This window comes from Hyla sarda, chromosome 9 (genome assembly GCF_029499605.1).
Source record: "Hyla sarda isolate aHylSar1 chromosome 9, aHylSar1.hap1, whole genome shotgun sequence".
NCBI classification, from domain to species: Eukaryota; Metazoa; Chordata; class Amphibia; order Anura; family Hylidae; genus Hyla; species Hyla sarda.
The window spans coordinates 74,083,227-74,100,149 of NC_079197.1; the positions used below are offsets into that span (position 1 = coordinate 74,083,227).

Here is a 16,923-nt window from a genome sequence, read left to right on the forward strand (position 1 = left end):
CCCTGACCCCTGCCAATCCTCACCCATTGTGAGTTCTAACCCTGTACTGTGTATATCCCTCTACTATGACATCACTGTGTGTATTATCTCTGTATGGTGACATCACTGTGTGTATTATCCCTGTACTGTGACATCACTGTGTGTATTATCCCTGTACTGTGACATCACTGTGTGCAGTTTCCCTGTACTGTGACATCACTGTGTGTATTATCCCTGTACTGTGACACCACTGTGTGCAGTTTCCCTGTACTGTGACATCACTGTGTGTATTATCCCTGTACTGTGACATCACTGTGTGTATTATCTCTGTATGGTGACATCACTGTGTGTATTATCCCTGTACTGTGACATCACTGTGTGCAGTTTCCCTGTACTATGACATCACTGTGTGTATTATCTCTGTATGGTGACATCACTGTGTGTATTATCCCTGTACTGTGACATCACTGTGTGCAGTTTCCCTGTACTATGACATCACTGTGTGTATTATCCCTGTACTGTGACATCACTGTGTGCAGTTTCCCTGTACTGTGACATCACTGTGAGTATTATCCCTCTACTGTGACATCATCATGTGTATTATCCCTGTACTGTGACCTCAATGGGGGAGATTTATCAAAACCTGTGCAGAGGAAAAGTTGCCCAGTTGCCCATAGCAACCAATCAGATCGCTTCTTTCATTTTTAACAAGGCCTCTGCAAAATGAAAGAAGTGATCTGATTGGTTGCTATGGGCAACTGGTCAACTTTTCCTTTGCACAGGTTTTGATAAATCTCCCCCAATGTGTGTATTATCTCTGTACGGTGACATCACTGTGTGTATTATCCCTGTACTGTGACATCACTGTTTGTATTATCCCTGTACTGTGACATCACTGTGTGCATTATCACTGTACTGTGACATCACTGTGTGCATTATACTGTACTGTGACATCACTGTGTATTATCCCTCTACTGTGACATCATCGTGTGTATTATCCCTGTACTGTGACCTCAATGTGTGTATTATCTCTGTACGGTGACATCACTGTGTGTATTATCCCTGTACTGTGACATCACTGTATATATTATCCCTGTATTGTGACATTATTGGGTGTTTCATTTCTGTACTGTGACATCACTGTGCGTATTACCCCTGCACAGGTCAGGAGGCATTATCACTATATGTGAGGGTGAGGTATGGTGTATCATATAAGGTTTAATGTATGACAAGTGTTACGCCGAGCGCTCCGGGTCCCCGTTCCTCCCCGGAGCGCTCGCCTCATCCTCCTTGCTGCAGCGCCCCGGTCAGATCCACTGACCGGGTGCGCTGCGGTCCCGCCTCCAGCCGGGATGCGATTCGCGATGCGGGTGGCGCCCGCTCGCGATGCGCACCCCGGTCCCCGTACCTGACTCGCTCTCCGTCGGTCCTGTCCCGGCGCGCGCGGCCCCGCTCCCTAGGGCGCGCGCGCGCCGGGTCTCTGCAATTTAAAGGGCCAGTGCACCAATGTTGGTGCCTGGCCCAATCTTCCCAATTACCTATTAGTGTGATCACCTGTGTACTTCCCTATATTACCTCACTTCCCCTGCACTCCCTGGCCGGATCTTGTTGCCTTAGTGCCTAGTGAAAGCGTTCCCTTGTCTGTTCCTAGCCCGTGTTTCTGACCTCCTGCCGTTGCCCCTGACTACGATCCTTGCTGCCTGCCTCGACCTTCTGCTACGTCCGACCTTGCTTCTGCCTACTCCCTTGTACCTCGCCTATCTTCAGTATCTTCAGCAGTCAGAGAGGTTAGCCGTTGCTAGTGGATACGACCTGGTCACTACCGCCGCAGCAAGACCATCCCGCTTTGCGGCGGGCTCTGGTGAAAACCTGTAGTGGCTTAGAACCGGTCCACTAGCGCGGTCCTCGCCATCCCTCTCTGGCACAGAGGATCCACTACCTGCCAGCCGGCATCGTGACAGTAGATCCGGCCATGGATCCCGCTGAAGATCCTACACTGGTCGCCCAGCTAGCCCTAAAGATCGCCCAACGAGATCAACAGCTGGCATACTTGACCTCCGAGGCACTGCGTATTCAGTCACAGATACAGCAGCTGCAGATACAGCAACAGCTACAGCTGCAACTACCATCTCCTCCGCCGGCTCCTGCAACTCCTCCGCAGCAACCGGCCGTTCCTAACCCCTGCTTGTCCCTGCCGGACAAATTTGGCGTAAAGATCGCCCAACGAGATCAACAGCTGGCATACTTGATCTCCGAGACACAGCGTCTTCAGTCACAGTTACAGCAGCTGCTGCCGCAGATACAGCAACTTCAGTCACAGCAGCTGCTGCCGCAGATACAGCAACTTCAGTCACAGCTACAGCTGCAACAACCATCTCCTCCGCCGGCTCCTGCAACTCCTCCGCAGCAACCGGCCGTTCCTAACCCCTGCTTGTCCCTGCCGGACAAGTTTGATGGGGACCGCAATGATTCTGCCACAGCCACAGTCCAGTCCTTCTTCGCTGAGGTCCGTGGTGTCTTCGAGGAGCCTGCCCGAGCTTCTTCTGCCGAGATTGCCCTGCTGAACCTGGAACAGGGTGTTTCTTCCATTGGCGAGTACGCCATTCAGTTCCGTGCTCTTGCTTACGAGTTGTCCTGGAATAGTGAGGTTCTCTGCGCGACCTTTAAAAAAGGCCTATCCAGCAACATTAAAGATGTTCTGGCCGCACGAGAGACTCCTGCTGACCTACATGAACTCATTCATCTTGCCACTCGCATTGACATGCGTTCTTCCGGATGGCGTCTGGAGCTCCGCCTGGATATGGACTTTGTTCGCACGAAGCGTTTTTTCTCCCCGGCTCCTCTCTCCTCTGGTCCTCTGCAATCCGTTCCTGTGCTTCCCGCCGCGGAGGCTATGCAAGTTGACCGGTCTCGCTTGACACCTCAAGAGAGGACACGACGCCGCATGGAGAATCTTTGCCTGTACTATGCCGGTACCGAACACTTCCTGAAGGATTGTCCTATCCGTCCTCCCCGCCTGGAAAGACGTACGCTGACTCCGCACAAAGGTGACACAGTTCTTGATGTCAACTCTGCTTCTCCACGCCTTACTGTGCCTGTGCGGATATCTGCCTCTACCTTCTCCTTCTCTACTATGGTCTCCTTGGATTCCGGATCTGCAGGAAAATTTTTTTTGGCCTCTCTTATCAACAGGTTCTACGTCCCTGTGACCAGTCTCGCCAGACCCCTCTACATCTATTGTATTAACAATAAAAGATTGGACTGTCTCATGCGTTTCCGCACAGAACCCCTCCTAATGTGCATCGGACCTCATCACGGAAAAATTGACTTTTTTTTCCTCAGGTTCTTTGGCCCCAAGAAGAGGGGGAGACCCAAGGGGGGGGGTACTGTTACGCCGAGCGCTCCGGGTCCCCGTTCCTCCCCGGAGCGCTCGCCTCATCCTCCTTGCTGCAGCGCCCCGGTCAGATCCACTGACCGGGTGCGCTGCGGTCCCGCCTCCAGCCGGGATGCGATTCGCGATGCGGGTGGCGCCCGCTCGCGATGCGCACCCCGGTCCCCGTACCTGACTCGCTCTCCGTCGGTCCTGTCCCGGCGCGCGCGGCCCCGCTCCCTAGGGCGCGCGCGCGCCGGGTCTCTGCAATTTAAAGGGCCAGTGCACCAATGTTGGTGCCTGGCCCAATCTTCCCAATTACCTATTAGTGTGATCACCTGTGTACTTCCCTATATTACCTCACTTCCCCTGCACTCCCTGGCCGGATCTTGTTGCCTTAGTGCCTAGTGAAAGCGTTCCCTTGTCTGTTCCTAGCCCGTGTTTCTGACCTCCTGCCGTTGCCCCTGACTACGATCCTTGCTGCCTGCCTCGACCTTCTGCTACGTCCGACCTTGCTTCTGCCTACTCCCTTGTACCTCGCCTATCTTCAGTATCTTCAGCAGTCAGAGAGGTGAGCCGTTGCTAGTGGATACGACCTGGTCACTACCGCCGCAGCAAGACCATCCCGCTTTGCGGCGGGCTCTGGTGAAAACCTGTAGTGGCTTAGAACCGGTCCACTAGCGCGGTCCTCGCCATCCCTCTCTGGCACAGAGGATCCACTACCTGCCAGCCGGCATCGTGACAACAAGGTTATATTCAGAGGCGCAGTATGTAATAGTATCATATTCAGAGACTGCAGTGTGTGGTAGTGTAATATATATAGGGGATACAATCTGTGGCAGTATTATACTCAGTGGGTATAGTGTGTGGTATTATTATATTCCAAAGGTACATTGTGCAGTAGTATCATTCAGAGGGTACAATGTGCAGTAGTATCATATTCAGAGAGCACAGTGTGTGGTAGTGTTATATATAGAGGATACAATCTGTGACAGTATTATACTCAGAGGGTATAGTGTGTGGTATTATTATATTCCAAAGGTACATTGTGCAGTAGTATCATATTCAGAGAGCGCAGTGTGCAGTAGTATATTCAGAGAGTGCAGTGTGCAGTAGTATCATATTCAGAGAGCAGAGTGTGCAGTAGTATCATATTCAGAGAGTGCAGTGTGTGCCAGGTTTATATTCAGAGAGCAGAGTGTGCAGTAGTATTATATTCAGAGAGTACAGTGTGTGCCAGGTTTATTTTCAGAGAGCAGAGTGTGCAGTAGTATTATATTCAGAGAGTGCAGTGTGCAGTAGTATCATATTCAGAGAGTGCAGTGTGCAGTAGTATTATATTCAGAGAGTGCAGTGTGCAGTAGTATCATATTCAGAGAGTGCAGTGTGCAGTAGTATTATATTCAGAGAGTGCAGTGTGCAGTAGTATCATATTCAGAGAGTGCAGTGTGCAGTAGTATCATATTCAGAGAGCAGAGTGTGCAGTAGTATTATATTCAGAGAGTACAGTGTGTGCCAGGTTTATATTCAGAGAGCAGAGTGTGCAGTAGTATTATATTCAGAGAGTACAGTGTGTGCCAGGTTTATATTCAGAGAGCAGAGTGTGCAGTAGTATTATATTCAGAGAGTACAGTGTGTGCCAGGTTTCTTTTCAGAGAGCGCAGTGTGCAGTAGTATTATATTCAGAGAGTGCAGTGTGCAGTAGTATCATATTCCGAGAGTGCAGTGTGCAGTAGTATCATATTCAGAGAGCAGAGTGTGCAGTAGTTTAATATTCAGAGAGTACAGTGTGTGCCAGGTTTATATTCAGAGAGCACAGTGTGCAGTAGTATTATATTCAGAGAGCGCAGTGTTCAGTAGTATTATATTCAGAGAGTGCAGTGTGCAGTAGTATCATATTCAGAGAGTGCAGTGTGCAGTAGTATCATATTCAGAGAGCAGAGTGTGCAGTAGTTTAATATTCAGAGAGTACAGTGTGTGCCAGGTTTATATTCAGAGAGCACAGTGTGCAGTAGTATTATATTCAGAGAGTACAGTGTGTGCCAGGTTTATTTTCAGAGAGCGCAGTGTGCAGTAGTATTATATTCAGAGAGTGCAGTGTGCAGTAGTATCCTATTCAGAGAGTGCAGTGTGCAGTAGTGTCATATTCAGAGAGCAGAGTGTGCAGTAGTTTAATATTCAGAGTACAGTGTGTGCCAGGTTTATATTCAGAGAGCACAGTGTGCAGTAGTATTATATTCAGAGAGCGCAGTGTGCAGTAGTATTATATTCAGAGAGTGCGGTGTGCAGTAGTATCATATTCAGAGAGTGCAGTGTGCAGTAGTATCATATTCAGAGAGCAGAGTGTGCAGTAGTTTAATATTCAGAGAGTACAGTGTGTGCCAGGTTTATATTCAGAGAGCACAGTGTGCAGTAGTATTATATTCAGAGAGTACAGTGTGTGCCAGGTTTATTTTCAGAGAGCGCAGTGTTCAGTAGTATTATATTTAGAGAGCACAGTGTGTAGTAGTATTATATATCTTGAGGGTACAGTGTGCGATTGTATTCTATTCAGAGGATAAAGTGTGAGGTAGTATTATTTTCAGAGAAGTCCGAGTTTGGCAGCATTATATTAATTATCATTTTCATGTAGAGGATCAGACTCCGCTGACAAAGTAATTGTCACAATTCGGCTGGCTGGAGGTGGATCCTCTGTGTCAGCGAGGGATTGGCGTGGATCGTGTCGGTGGACCGGTTCTAAGATGCTACTGGTATTCACCAGAGCCCGCCGCAAAGCGGGATGGTCTTGCTGCGGCGGTAGCAACCAGGTCGTATCCACCGGCAACGGCTCAACCTCGCTGACTGCTGAGAAGGCGTGGGACAGAAGGACTAGGCAGAGGCAAGGTCAGACGTAGCAGAAGGTCGGGGCAGGCGGCAAGGTTTGTAGTCAATGTGGATAGCAGAAGATCTGGAACACAGGCTTTGGACAACACTAAACGCTTTCACTGGCACAAGGCAACAAGATCCAGCAAGGAAGTGCAGGGGAAGTGAGGTAATATAGCCAGGGAGCAGGTGGATGCTAATTAGGCTAATTGGGCCAGGCACCAATCATTGGTGCGCTGGCCCTTTAAAACTTAGAGAGCTGGCGCGCGCGCGCCCTAAGGAGCGGAGCCGCGCGTGCCAGGACATGACAGCCGGGGGCCGGGACAGGTGAGTGACTTGGGATGTGATTCGCGAGCGGGCGCGTCCCGCTATGCGAATCGCATCCCCGCCGGCAATGTCAGTGCAGCGCTCCCGGTCAGCGGGTCTGACCGGGGCGCTGCAGAGAGAGGAACGCCGCGAGCGCTCCGGGGAGGAGCAGGGACCCGGAGCACTCGGCGTAACAGTAATGAACCAATGCCATCTGGGCGTCAAGTTCTGCAAAGAGAAGATTTAGCTGGACCCAGTGGTATGTACCATCTGAATTAGATAAGGGAAGACTATAGAGAAGACGTCACGTGTAGTCACTGATGTCATTGTGTATTCTCCACACTATAGAGAAGACGTCACCTGTAGTCACTGATGTCATTGTGTATTCTCCTCACTATAGAGAAGACGTCACCTGTAGTCACTGATGCCATTGTGTATTCTTCCTCACTATGAGAAAGGTGCAGGAAAAAAGTCGTGATCTTCTGTGGCGCTGCCTCTTTGAGATCGAGATGCAAGTTCAGTCACATATGGTAGAATCTTAATTATTGGGCCTGGAGTGCTGCAGATTTTCTGTGTATGTATGTATGTATGTATGTGTATATATATATATATACACACACACACACACACACACACACACACACATAAAACGTCCTCCTCTAGGAAACAGCACCCAACACGAAGTCCAGGTATTATGCAGACTACAAGCATTGCTTGAAAAAGGCTTGCTAGCCGAAACATCGCACTTTATGCTCTGATGCAAATAAAAACCTTGTAGCCTGCATAATACCTGGACTTCGTGTTGGGTGCTGTTTCCTAGAGGAGGAAGTTTTATGGGGATCCAGTGTGGCATACTGGGGGACACTTTGCACCGCACTAGAAGCCGTCCTGTGCTCGAATTTTCACGGTGATTCATATATATATACAAATATACACACCATTGTTTCTCAGGGTGCCCCAAGCTGTTGCAAAACTGCAATTGGGCATGGTGGGAGTTGTAGTTTTGCAACAGCTGGAGGCACACTGGTTGGGAAACGCTGATGTGTGTGTATATATATATATATATATATATATATATATATATGTATAAAACGTGCATGTGTGAGAAATATCTACTGCATCTTCAGTCACGGTATGTGTTATTGCAGTGTTAGTCAAGGTATGGCAGTATTGTTGTGTTTTGGTATGGCATTGTTATTTAGTCACGGTATGGCGATATTGTTCTGTTTTGGTATGGCATTGTTATTTAGTCACGGTATGGCGATATTGTTCTGTTCTGGTATGTCGTTTTTATTCAGTCGCGGTATGGGGTTTTGTTCTGTTCTGGTATGGCAGTGTATGTGTATGGGGCAGTGTATATGTGTATGGGGCAGTGTATATGTGTATGGGGCTGTGTATGTGTGTGTGGGGGCTGTGTATGTGTGTATATGGGGGCTTTGTATGTGTATATGGGGGCTTTGTATGTGTGTATGGAGGCTTTGTATGTGTGTATGGGGGCTGTGTGTGTGTGTATGGGGGCTGTGTATGTGTATATGGGGGTTGTGTATGAGTATATGGGGGTTGTGTATGAGTATATGGGGGTTGTGTATGAGTATATGGGGCTGTGTATGTGTATATGGGGGCTGTGTATGTGTATATGGGGCTGTGTATGTGTGTGTGGGGGCTGTGCATGTGTATATGGGGGCTGTGTATGTGTATATGGGGCTGTGTATGTGTGTGTGGGCTGTGTATGTGTGTGGGGGCTGTGTATGTGAATATGGGGGCTGTGTATGTGTGTGTGGGGGCTGTGTATGTGTGTGTGTGGGGGCTGTGTATGTGTGTATATGGGGGCTGTGTATGTGTATATGGGGGTTGTGTATGTGTATATGGGGCTGTGCATGTGTGTGTGGGGGCTGTGTATGTGTATATGGGGGATGTGTATATGGGGGGTTGTGTATGTGTATATGGGGGTTGTGTATGTGTATATGGCGGTTGTGTATGTGTATATGGGGCTGTGTATGAGTATAGGGGGCTGTGTATGTGTATATGGCGGCTGTGTATGAGTATAGGGGGCTGTGTATGTGTATATGGGGGCTATGTATGTGTGTGTGTGGGGGCTGTGTATGTATGTGTGGGGGCTGTGTATGTGTTTGTGCGGGCTGTGTGTGTATATGTGGGCTGTGTATGTGTGTGTGGGGGCTGTGTATGTATGTGTGTGTGTGTGGGAGGGATGTGTATAGGGGCTGTGTATGTTTGTTGGACGTGAATTTTTATTTTTTTTTACTAAAATGCTGATGTTACCCCAAATTTTTCATTTTCAAAAGGGGTAATAGGGGAAAATGTCCCCCAAAATTTTAAACCCCATTTCTCTTGAGTAAGGAAATACCTCAAATGTGGATGTAAATTGATCTGGGGGTGCACTAGAGGGCTCAGAAGGGAAGTAGCGACATTGGGCTTTTGGAAAGCGAATTTTGCTGAAATGGTTTTTGCAGGGCATGTCACATTTAGGAAGCCCCCATGGTGCCAGAACAGCGAAAAATACCCCACATGGCACACTATTTGGGAAACTACACCCCTCAAGGAATGTGACAAGGGGTATAGTGAGCATTTACACCCCACTGGAGTTTGACAGATCTATGTAACAGTGGGCTGTGCAAATGAAAAATTAAATTTTAATTAAAAGACCACTGTTTCAAAAATCTGTCAGTCACCTGTGCGGTGTTCAGGCTCACTATACCCCTTGTTACGTTCTGTGAGGGGTGTAGTTTCCAAAATGGGGTCACATGCTGGTATTTCTTTTTTTTTTTTGCATTTATATCAGAACCACTGTGACCAGCAGCCACCCCTGTGCAAATCACCAGTTTAGGCCTCAAATGTTCATGGTGCTCTCACTCCTGAGCCTTGTTGTGCGCCCGCAGAGAATTTTACACCCACATATGGAGTATTTCCGTACTTGGGAGAAATTGTGTTACAAATTTTGGGGGTCTTTATTTCCTTTTACCTCTTATGAAAATGAAAAGTATGGGGCAACACCAGCATGTTAGTGTAAAAAAGAAAAAAAAATTGCGCTAACATACTGGTGTAGACCCCAACTTTACCATTTCATAAGGGGAAAATTTGTAGCGCAATTTCTTCCGAGTACGGAGATACTCCATATGTGGCCGTAAACTGTTTCCTTGAAATACGACGGATCTGTAGTGAGAGAGCGCCATGCGCATTTGAGGCCTGGATTAGGGATTTTCATAAGGGTGTACCCGGATGCAAGCGTTTCACTTGTCTCCTCCACCAAAAATGCTGTACGTCAGTTTTCCCCAAACAGGGTGCCCCAGCTGTTGCAAAACTCCCAACATGCCTGGACAGTCAATGGCTGTCCGGGAATACTGGAAGCTGGAGGCTCCGTTTTTGAAAAATTGCCGTACAAGGCGTTTTTTATTTTTAGTGGGGGGGGGGGGGGGGCGGAGACAGTGTAAGGGTGTAGTGTATATGTAGTGTTTTACTCTTCATTTAGGGTTAGTGTAGTGTAGTGTTTTTATGGTACGTTCACCCAGGCGGGGGTTTACAGTGAGTTTCCCGCTACAGCGGAAAATTTGCCGCATCTCAAACTTGAAGCAAGAAACTTGCTGTATACCCCCGCCCATTTGAATGTACACTGTACATTCACGTGGGGGTGGGGGCAAAACTACGACTCCCAGCATGCACTGACAGACCGTGCATGCTGGAAGTTGTAGTTATGCAACAGCTGGAAGCACACAGGTTGGGATTGGGAAACACTGAGTTAGGTAACAGACTAACGAAGTGTTTCCGCACCACTGTCTGTTTCCTAACTCAGTGTTTCCTAACCCATGTGCCTTCAGTTGTTGCAAAACTACAACTCCCAGCATGCATGGTCTGTCAGTGCATGCTGGCAGTTATAGTTTTGCAACAGCAGGAGTTGGGAAACACTGAGTTAGGATACAGACAATGTTTCCCAACCAGTGTGCCTCCAGTTGTTGCAATACTACAACTCCCAGCATGCACAGACAGCCGAAGGGCATGTTGGGAGTCGTAGTTATGCAAGAACTGGAGGAGAACAATTTGGAGACCACTATGTAGTGGTCTCCAAACTATATCCCTCCAGATGTTGCAAGACTTCAACTCCAAGCATGCCCAGACTGCCCAGGCATGCTGGGAGTTGTAGTTTGGCAACATCTGAAGGGCCTCCGGATCGGTAAGTGGATCTTCGGCGCCGGTCCCCGCCGGTTTCCCCGTTCTGCGCCGCCTATTGTGGGTGGGCAGGACGGAGAAAACGAAAGTTAACCCCCCCGCCCCCGATCTGCTATTGGTGGTCACCACCAATATTGGTGACCACCAATAGCAGGGATAGGAGGGGTGGCACCCCTGCCACCTCACTCCTATCACTTCAGGGGGATCGCAGGTGTCTTAGTCACCATAGACCTGTATGACCTGGAATCGGCGCAAATCGCAAGTGTGAATTCACTTGCGATTTGCGCCGATTGCCGACATGGGGGGGGGTCTAATGACCCCCCCGGGCATTTGCACGGGGTGCCTGCTGATTGATATCAGCAGTCACCCCGGTCCGGTCCCCACCCGGCGCACGGCAGGGACCAAAATTCCCACAGGCGTATAGATACGCCCTTTGTCCTTAAGTACCAGGACGCAAGGGCGTATGCATACGCTCTTTGTCCTTAAGTAACAGGACGCAAGGGCGTATGCATACGCCCTTCGTCCCCAACAGGTTAAGTACCAGGACTCAAGGGCGTACCCATACGCCCGTGGTCCCCAACAGGTTAAAAAAGCCACCTGATTGGTTGCTATGGACAACTTCTCCACTTTTCCTCTCACAGGTTTTCATAAATCTCCCCCAGTATGTGGGAATATTCACAAATTTTTAGGGCAGTTTTACAGTATCCAGAATAGGGCATATTTGATTATAGCAGAGTGTGGCGCAGTTACATACTTTGCAGCACAGTGTTTTACTGCACTACCCTCTGCTGTAATCTAATAAAAAATGCATAATTAGAAAAATCAATTGGGGGGGGGGGGGGTCCCTGGGGGCAGACTCAGGGACAGGCCACTAGGTTGAAGCGAACCCCGGCCTTTACCTGTGTAAGGGGGCCAGAAATCTCTGATGGCAGCCCTGTCTCCTACCCTATATATAGAGGATAACTTTTAAAGATTGCACTTACACCACTGCCATCAGGTGTTGCACCAACTGGCCTCGACATATGCATGGAGCTGTAGGTGGGCATTTGCCAGGACCTTAGGCGCTCCTCAGTATGACATGATGAGATTGTGGCATAAAGATGCAGAATTCTTTCCCCTTATTCATCAGCTTTAGCCATCTAGCTTCGAAGAAATATTCTATACATTGACCAATATTATGGCCTGCAAGTTTAGCTCAGACTTTGTGCTCCTAGATCAGTGTTTCCCAACCAGGGTGCCTCCAGCTGTTGCAAAACTACAACTCCCAGCATGCATGGACAGCCTTTGGCTGTCTGGGCATGCTGGGAGTTGTAGTTTTGCACAGCTGGAGGCACCCTGGTTGGGAAACACATTCCTCTGGAAGCCATTCATGGTACCAGACAGTTTCCCCCACATGGTAGTCAGTAGCAGTGCCCTTCCCCTCCCCCTCCTGGATGTTTACCTTCTGCGGCTCTTCTACCCTCTTCCCAGCGGCTCCGGCGGCGGGGGCTTCCTTAGCATGGGCTCTTCCTTTCTCTTCCTCTGTGCTCTGGCATCTGATGAAGTCACTCGTTCGCAGAAGCAGGAAGAGCTCAGCCTGGCCTCTTGTGTTCTCTGGCTAACTTGAGCCAGCGAGCACAAGAGTGATTGACTGGGTGAGGAGCCAATGGCTCTGTCAAACCTTCCACCGAGCACCGCATTTAACTGCAGACGCCTCATTAAGAGGCATTTACAGTTAAATGCGGGACATATGGGGGCCAATAGCGGGAATGTCCCGTCGGATCTGGGATGGTTGGGAGGTATGGTTATAGGGCTCAGAATATGGAGATTTAATATAGAAAATAAAAGGAGAAGCACAAGAAATGAAAATGCACAGCATTCTAAAAGAATTAAAGGGGTTATCCACCATAAGGTGATTTTAGTACGTACCTGCCAGACAGTAATGGACATGCTTAGGAAGGATCTGCGCTTGTCTTGGGGCTAAATGGCTATGTTGTGAGATTACCATAACACTGTGGCTAGCTTTTTGTGAACTGGTATTTCCTGTTTGAGTTTTCTTCTTTGCCTACAAATCCTATAATTCAATTTTCCTCCCTCCCACACATCAGCCACCCGACCCATTAAAACATAAATGAGCTGCATCCATTCAAAAGACCTGTGTTTTCAATCAGGGTGCCTACAGCTGTTGCATTAGTTGCAGATTGAGCTCACTCCCACCAAGCAATTGCTCAAGCCATTGAAGCAGACAGGCTCCCTGTCATCAGCTGACTAGTGATTGCAACCTGGGAAAAATCTGAGACAACAGTCATTTTGTATGCTGTTTAAAAATAAATCAAATAAGAAAAAATAATATATTATGAACTACACTAACATTACAGCCCCTGTAGCATAGTCAAATAAAACAAAAATCCCGGAATACCCCTTTAAGGGGTTATCCAGATGCTAAAAAAACTTTATATATTGTTAGGGGTGACATGAAAGTAAAACAAAACATATATTTATGTAAACGAAGAAAGTAGAAACTGATCCAGCACTTGGATAAAAAGTTGCAGCTTTATTTTGGTCCGAATCCGACAAACAAACTTTCCACGGTAAAACCGACACCCTCCCTTGTCATACGCGTTTCAGGCGCATGCGCTCTCTTCCTCATATATTTATGTACCTGACTCCCTGTCATCTGGTCTCCCTCAGCTCTATCTACCTAATTCTGAGACAAGCTCTTCTTGAATCTGATTGTCTGAGCCTCGACACTAGGGGGAAGAGTGTTTCCCTTAAGTAGGAAGTAGGTAAAGTAGTGGGGGACTAGATAGCATCACAGCAGGGTGATTGCAGGATGGGGTAAGGGGGGATTTGTGATCCGTTGTGCTCCTCCATGTTGTTTCAGCTCCCCAAGAAGGAGCGAGTGCAGCACCAGATCCCGGCTCCCAGTCCTGTGCACTAAAAGACTTGTATTGTAGGCTGCAGGTCCTGGCAGGTGTACAGAACAGGAGCAATAGCTCTGCACTGGAATGTACAAACCGTGGACTCCACAGTGCCAGGACCCTTACACTACAAATCATTCTTTGGTCTTGGCAGTTTAGAGCCCATGTTGTGTACATTCAAGTAGTCATCCCTTACACTTGCAGGGTGCTGTAAGAGATCTGACAACATCCTACTCTGAAATCACACAATCAGCTCCAGCTTACCCCCTATGTAAATCACAGCCCCTCACTGCAGCATCAGAACACAGTATTGTAATGAAGGGTATGCTCATCTGACAGATTCACTGTCAGTCAGAGAGGATCCAAAAACCTTCATATCTCGAGAATGGGGGAGGAAGAATTTTTTTAACTAAGAACACCGGTAGATTTAGGGCGCCCTAAGATTTTAAGGGGTATTAAAAAGTCACAATGTCTGGGGAGGCCACAGGTCCTAGAGAACAGAGGACGTTACTGTACACTCTGGCTGCATGGTACTTGGCGCACCAGGACGTACATGTATGTCCTGAGTCTCTACTGGATTATGAATCGAGCGCAGTAGCTGTTTACTTTATAGAGCTGCGGCTAATGGCAGACATCAGCCATCATGCTGATACCCTATATTAACCCTTCAGATGCCATGATCAATACTGATCACGGCTTCTGAAGCATAACAGAGAATATGAGGCCACCATATCACCATCAGACACCCACTGCACAATCTCTGGGGTATAATGAGTCAAGATGGCAGCCAAATCTCCTCTCACCTGCTCCTGGCCCACTTTGGCAATCTTTTTCTGGCAGACCATAGAAGCAGATCTCCGATATTACTTATCACTGCTATGCCTATGCATAATCTAATGACTGCTATAAATATTCTCCAATGGAGTTAAGAGGAAAAAAAAATGTTTATATAAGTAAAAAAGCTTCCACCCCAATGAAATAATAAATAACCCTCTTTTCCATTTTACAAGTGAAAAAAATTAGATTAACAAAAATATTTGGTATTGCCGCGTGTGGAAATGTCCAAACTAAATAAAATAAAATGTAACCCCCCTTAAGGACATTGGGATTTTTGATTTTTTTTCCTCTTTGCTTTGTAATAGCCTTTACATTTTACACCTAAACACTCATAAAAGGCTCCTTTTTTGGCTTCACTAACTGTACTTTGTAATAACATCACAAATGTTATCACAAAATCTACTGTGAAACAAAAAAATAAATATTTGTGGGGCAAATAAATTCTATTTTGTAAATTTTGGGGGCTTCTGTTTCTAATAATGACACATTCAATGACACTGACCTTACGGTTTTCTTAATGTCATATTTTATTAGTTCAGACATTTACGCACACAGTGATACCACATAATTTCAAACCTTAACCCCTTAAGGACCGAGCCCTTTTTCACCTTAAGGACCAGAGCATTTTTTGCAATTCTGACCACTGTCACTATAAACATTAATAACTCTGGAATGCTTTTAGTTATCATTCTGATTCCGAGATTGTTTTTTCGTGACATATTCTACTTTAACTTAGTGGTAAAATTTTATGGTAACTTGCATCCTTTCTTGGTGAAAAATTCCCAAATTTGATGAAAAAAATGAAAATTTTGCATTTTTCTAACTTTGAAGCTCTCTGCTTGTAAGGAAAATGGATATTCAAAATAAAAAAAATTTGGGTTCACATATACAATATGTCCACTTTATATTTGCATCATAAAATTTATGAGTTTTTACTTTTGGAAGACACCAGAGGGCTTCAAAGTTCAGCAGCAATTTTGAAATTTTTCAAAAAATTTTCAAACTAGCTATTTTTCCGGGACCAGTTCAGGTTTGAAGTGGATTTGAAGGGTCTTCATATTAGAAATACCCCATAAAAGACCCCATTATAAAAACTACACCCCCCAAAGTATTCAAAATGACATTCAGTAAGTGTATTAACCCTTTAGGTGTTTCACAGGAATAGCAGCAAAGTGAAGGAGAAAATTCAAAATCTTCATTTTTTACATTCGCATGTTCTTGTAGACCCAATTTTTGAATTTTTGCAAGGGGCAAAAAGGAGAAAATTCTTACTTGTATTTGAAACCCAATTTCTCTTGAGTGAGCACATACCTCATATGTCTATGTTAATTGTTCAGTGGGCGCAGTAGAGGGCTCAGAAGGGAAGGAGCGACAAATGGTTTTTTGGGGGCATGTCACCTTTAGGAAGCCCCTATGGTGCCAGGACAGCAAAAAAAAAAAGCATGGCATACCATTTTGGAAACTAGACCCCTCAGGGAACGTAACAAGGGGTAAAGTGAACCTTAATACCCTACAGGTGATTCACGACTTTTGCATATGTAAAAAAAATTAAAACATTTTTACCTAAAATGCTTGTTTTCCCAAAAATTTTACATTTTTAAAAAGGGTAATAGCAGAAAATACCCCCCAAAATTTGAAGCCCAATTTCTCCCGAGTACGGCGATACCCCATATGTGGCCCTAAACTGTTGCCTTGAAATACGACAGGGCTCCAAAGTGGGAGCGCCATGCGCATTTGAGGCCTAAATTAGGGACTTGCATAGGGGTGGACATAGGGGTATTCTACGCCAGTGATTCCCAAACAGGGGGCCTCCAGCTGTTGTAAAACTCCCAGCATGCCTAGACAGTCAGTGGCTATCTGGCAATACTGGGAATAGTTGTTTTGCAACAGCTGGAGGCTCCGTTCTGGAAACAGTGGCGTACCAGACGTTTGTCATTTTTATTGGGGAGGGGGGCTGTGTAGGGGTATGTGTATATGTAGTGTTTTTTACTTTTTATTTTGTGTTAGTTTAGTGTTTTTAGGGTACAGTCGCACGGGCGGGGGTTCACAGTAGTTTCTCGCTGGCAGCTTGAGCTGCAGCAGAAAATTTGCCGCAGCTCAAACTTGCAGCCGGATACTTACTGTAATCCTCCGCCCATGTGAGTGTACCCTGTACATTCACATTGGGGGGGGGGGGGGGGCATCCAGCTGTTGCAAAACTACAACTCCCAGCATGTACGGTCTATCAGTGCATGCTGGGAGTTGTAGTTTTGCAACAGCTGGAGACACACAGGTTGTGAAACACCGAGTTTGGTAACAAACTCAGTGTTTTGCAACCAGTGTGCCTTCAGCTGTTGCAAAAGCTACAACCCCCAGCATGTACGGACAGCGGAAGGGCATGCTGGGTCTTGTAGTTATGCAACAGCCGGAGGCATACTACATTAGCTGGGGATGCTGGGGATTGTAGTTATGCAACAGCTGGAGACACACTGGTTTGCTACTTAACTC

General features: G+C 46.9%; 1 long non-coding RNA gene across 1 annotated transcript in view; it reads right to left on the reverse strand.

Annotated features, from left to right (window-relative positions):
- LOC130291130 (uncharacterized) overlaps positions 1 to 12,213 on the reverse strand; it is a 45,812-nt gene extending 33,599 nt beyond the window's left edge. Inside the window, exon 1 of the long non-coding RNA XR_008847800.1 lies at positions 12,141 to 12,213. This is a non-coding gene — a long non-coding RNA (uncharacterized LOC130291130). The remainder of the gene's footprint in view (positions 1 to 12,140) is intronic.
- Positions 12,214 to 16,923: the final 4,710 nt, after the last annotated feature.